This window comes from Triticum aestivum, unplaced genomic scaffold (genome assembly GCF_018294505.1).
Source record: "Triticum aestivum cultivar Chinese Spring unplaced genomic scaffold, IWGSC CS RefSeq v2.1 scaffold69833, whole genome shotgun sequence".
Lineage (NCBI taxonomy): Eukaryota > Viridiplantae > Streptophyta > Magnoliopsida > Poales > Poaceae > Triticum > Triticum aestivum.
Window position 1 is genome coordinate 31800 of NW_025228791.1, and position 5170 is coordinate 36969.

Here is a 5170-nt window from a genome sequence, read left to right on the forward strand (position 1 = left end):
AAATGCCCATCATTTTTGTCTTGGTTCAGAACCTCTGCCAAAAATGGTGCACATTTTCCTAGGCCATCCTAGGGTTTTTGATTTAAATCATAAATATTTGAATTTGGGCATTTAAAATAATATAAAATATTTAAATGCTCAAATATCTCCAAACTAAAATGTTTCATGTTGGAAATAATCCAACTATGGGCCAGGAATAGTTTGGTGATTTTTGAAGTTGCCTAGGTATTTTATTAAATTCAACAAAGTTGAAGATATATATTAAATAAAACAGAAACAGAAGAAAAGGGGAAAACTTACCTGGGCTCCTCCCTGTGCGGCCCAGCCAGCTGGCGGCCCAGCAAGCCAGCCCAGCCCACCACCGCCGTCGTCCTCCTGGCGCCAGTCGGCCAGGCGTGTGGCCGGCGCGCGCGCACGGCCGGAGCGCCACGCCACCAGCTCGTCTGCCTGCCTCCCCCGCCAGCGCGACGCCGCGGCGCTTCTTCTCGGTGCCGCCCCGATCCCCTGGCCTTATCCCTCTCTCTCTCCCGTGCTGCTCCCTCTCTCTCTCTCACGGCCGAACACCACCGTCGCCGCCGTTCGCCGTAGCAGCCATCTCCGGCCACCCCTCGCTCCCCCGACTAGCTCAGAAGCTCCGCCACAACCCCCTCTTCCTCCCCACCGCTCCACAGCTCCCCGGAAGCCCGGCATCGCCGCCACGTCGCCGTTCCCCTCTTCGGGCTCCGATCATCGTCGCCGTCGAATTTGTCGTCTCCGGCGCGTCCCCGAGCCCGCTTCGACGCCCACTGCAACCGCGGTGAGCTACGCCACCGTTTCCCCCTCTCCTCCCTCTCGTTCCCCCACCGTAGCCTCCTCCCCACCACGGCCGAACCTCCGCCGTCGCCGAGCTCGCCGTCAACACAGCTCCGGTGACCATTTGGTCACCCCGGCGAGCCCAACGAGTTCGCAAGACCCCGTAGAGCATCCCTATCGCCTCGCTTCGCTCGACTTCGAGCTCCAACCCCGTTCTCGTGCATGACCGAACCCCGGCGGCCGCAGCCGAGCTCGCCGCCGTCGACTCCGGCCACCCCGACCCCAACGGACTCCGCCAAGAGCTGCGGGTTGTCCTCAGCTCCACTCCGGTGGCCTCCGCGGTCCATTTGGTGGCCGAAATGGCAAAAACCACTTCCGCCGCCGCGTCGGGCTCGCCGGCGGCTAAACGCCGGCAGCCGACTTTGACTTTGACCATGGGTGGGCCCTGGTTGACTCCCCTGAGTCAATGACAGGTGGGGCGCAGCCCTGTTAATTAAACAGGATTAGTTTTAATTAGATTTTAATTAAAATAATCACCCTGACATGCGGGACCCACTGTCAGGTTTGACCCAGACCTGTTCCGTTGACCTGCTGACGTCACACTGACGTCAGGCTGACGCAGTAATTGATTTTCTGGATTTAATTAAATCAGGAAATTCCAGAATATTATTTAAACTTCAAAAATTCATAACTTTTATTCTGTAACTCCAAATTGGACAAATTATATATGAAAAATGATCAGAAAAATCCAATCTATCCATCTGTACTATTTTCATGCATGATCAAACAAGTTAAATTGATGTTTTAAGTAGAACAAGGAAAAGCACTTTAAAAGGCCATGTTTGAGTTTGAAATTTGAATCTTTGATTCAAATTTGTTCAAACCCTTCTGGTTTTAGTTGCATTAGCCCAACACACTCATATTGCCATGTTTCATGCATGCATCATATTGTTGCACATTGTTTGGTGATGCTTGTGTACCGATGTCCTTTGCGACAGGTTCTGTCTCCGAGGAGTACCGTGATTACCCTAACGAAGAATCATATCCGAGCATCGAACCATCAGGCAAGCAACCAACCATTTGATCATATCGATACAATCCCATGTTCTCGCTCCTGCTCTCTTTTACTGCATTAAGACAACGCGATTCAAACTGCTGTGTGCTACGGTAGCTGAACCCATTTCCTCTGCATGACCTGTCATTGCCACAGTAACTAGATGAAACCCACTAGCATGTGTAGGAGTTGATTGAGCCATATGTATGTGTTGTTCCTACCTTGCTATGCCTGCTATGCTTAGAGTCGTGTCAGGTCTGGTTCATCTGGGTGATGGGCTAGAGTGAAATGATTATGTCGGTAATGGGAGTGGTGTGGTGAACACGATTTGGTAAAGGTATCGATGAGAGGCCATGTAGGAGTACATGGTGGGTTGTTTCATTGAAGCCGACCTTAAGCACTGAGATCTGTATGTGTGATTTAAGAATCAGCTACTACCATGCATTGGGCCTGAAACCAATGGACCCTCTCGGCTTCTTATTCACCCTAGTTCTCCGTCCAGGAGTTGCAAGTAGTTTCTGGTGTTTGTAGCCTACTGGAGGCCGTGGACAGCGCTGACCGTAGGGGTGGGCTGTGATGCGGTAGGTACGTGGCACGGTGTACCGAATACCCGTTAGGTATCTCGGGAACCCTGTTCACATCGTTCGGGGCCGTATGGGAAACCTCGGCCGGACTCCCTGCGGATGGAACCTGGATAGGCGATAAACCTAGACTAGAGGCTTAAGTGTTTAGGTAGGTCGTGGTCTACACCCACGTCGGCTTTCGCTTGAAGTCTGCCGAGCACATGTCGTGTGCAGACGCTAAGTGGTGGAAACATGTATGAAGAAGTACACCCCTGCAGGGTTATCATGATCTATTCGAATAGCCGCGTCCGCGGTAAAGGACTACTTGGTTGCCTATACAGTTCATAGACAAGTAAATGGAAACTACTAAAAGCCTCAAGATAAGTGTGAGTGCCGAGGATGGCTCTTCCGTAGGAAGACGGAGGTGGATCCTCGGTAGGGTATTGAAGTGGTGAGTAGTGGACTCGTGTGCGCAAAACATTTCAAGTTGGGGTATCGTAGGATAGCCTAGCCAAGAGTCAAAGCTGGCTTGCTGCAATAACTCCACCAACCCTTCTTGATACTATGCATGTATGTAGGATCTGATGTAAGTCTTGCTGAGTACCTTTGTACTCATGTTGCTATAATCTACATTTTTTACAGAAGACGCTGCAACCCCTTCTGATGGGTTCTATGTAGACGTTGACATCAACGAGTAGGCTAAAGACCCAGGTGGTGACCCTGAGCTTGTGATGGACCACGTAGTATAGCTAGGCTTTCCAAGCCTCTTTTATTTTACTAGTTGTCTGTACCCAGACAATGTACTTCCGCTGCTGGCTTGTATGACTGTATGACTTGTATGTTGGGTCGTGAGACCCGTACCTTTGTGAATGTTATGTATGGCTCCCTGAGCCTTAAATAAAGTACTTGTGTCATAGAGTCATGTTGTGATGCTTCGTTGTATTTGCACATATCGAGCATATTGTGTGTATGATTGAAATGCTTGGTATGTGTGGGATCTGACTATCTAGTTGTTTATCTTTAGTAGCCTCTCTTACCGGGAAATGTCTCCTAGTGTTACCGCTGAGCCATGGTAGCTTGCTACTGCTCTGGAACACTTAGGCTGGCCGGCATGTGTCCTTCTTCGTTCCTGTGTCTGTCCCTTCGGGGAAATGTCACGCTTTGAGTACCGGAGTCCTGTTAGCCCGCTACAGCCCGGTTTACCAGAGTCCTGCTAGCCCAGTGCTACAGCCCGGACCCACTTGCTGATGACCAACACGTTCGAAGCTGGGTCATGGATGCCTGTCCCTGTAAGTCTGCGCCACTTTGGGTTTACGACTAGTCATGTCAGCCCGGGCTCCTTATCATATGGATGCTAGCGACACTATCATATACGTGAGCCAAAAGGCGCAAACGGTCACGGGAAAAGGTAAGACGACACCCGTGGGGATACCGTGCGTGAGGCCGCAAAGTGATATGAGGTGTTACCAGCTAGATCGATGTGACATCGAGTCGGGGTCCTGACAATAATGTCCTATACTACTTACTCTCCCGCTCAATCACGGAGACGAGTTTTCCACGGTTTCCACCCCTCCCTCCATACCGCAGCAACACGAGTTTTTTCCACCCCTTTCAGAACGCGCTCTTCGCGCCACAAAGCCGCCCCAAGACGCGCGAGCAATGAGCATCGAGCTTAAACATATCGCAAACGTCAAACATAATATAACGGGATTAATATATATCGCGCACGTGCGACATGTTTGTCACAAGGCGCAAAAAATAATTATAAAAGGAATGCAACACGAGGACTTCACAGGAGGTCACCCATCCTAGTACTACTCTCACCCAAGCACGCTTAACTTCGGAGTTCTGATGGGATCCGGTGCTTTAGTGCTGGTATGATCGCATCCGACATGTTTCCCCGTCTTCGTCCCTTATGCTTGCCACTCCCAGGTCCGCTCCAAAGACGATTCTACATTCTCACTACCATTACAACCGTTCCCTAACAATGGATAATGTCCTATACTACTTACTCTCCCGCTCAGTCACGGAGACGAGTTTTCCACGGTTTCCACCCCTCCCTCCATACCGCAGCAACACGAGTTTTTTCCACCCCTTTAAGAACGCGCTCTTCGCGCCACAAAGCCACCCCAAGACGCGCGAGCAATGAGCATCGAGCTTAAACATATCGCAAACGTCAAACATAATATAACGGGATTAATATATATCGCGCACGTGCGACATGTTTGTCACAAGGCGCAAAAAATAATTATAAAAGGAATGCAACACGAGGACTTCCCAAGAGGTCACCCATCCTAGTACTACTCTCGCCCAAGCACGCTTAACTTCGGAGTTCTGATGGGATCCGGTGCTTTAGTGCTGGTCTGATCGCATCCGACATGTTTCCCCGTCTTCGTCCCTTATGCTTGCCACTCCCAGGTCCGCTCCAAACACGATTCTACATTCTCACTACCATTACAACCATTCCCTAACAATGGATAATGTCCTATACTACTTACTCTCCCGCTCAATCACGGAGACGAGTTTTCCACGGTTTCCACCCCTCCCTCCATACCGCAGCAACACGAGTTTTTTCCACCCCTTTCAGAACGCGCTCTTCGCGCCACAAAGCCGCCCCAAGACGCGCGAGCAATGAGCATCGAGCTTAAACATATCGCAAACGTCAAACATAATATAACGGGATTAATATATATCGCGCACGTGCGACATGTTTGTCACAAGGCGCAAAAAATAATTATAAAAGGAATGCAACACGAGGACT

General features: G+C 50.2%; 2 non-coding genes across 2 annotated transcripts; both read right to left on the reverse strand.

Annotated features, from left to right (window-relative positions):
- Positions 1–4179: 4179 nt before the first annotated feature.
- LOC123174667 (5S ribosomal RNA) lies at positions 4180–4298 on the reverse strand. The gene has a single exon (XR_006487254.1). It is a non-coding gene; the product is annotated as a 5S ribosomal RNA (ribosomal RNA).
- A 367-nt stretch (positions 4299–4665) lies between these two features.
- Positions 4666–4784, reverse strand: LOC123174656 (5S ribosomal RNA). The gene has a single exon (XR_006487244.1). It is a non-coding gene; the product is annotated as a 5S ribosomal RNA (ribosomal RNA).
- Positions 4785–5170: the final 386 nt, after the last annotated feature.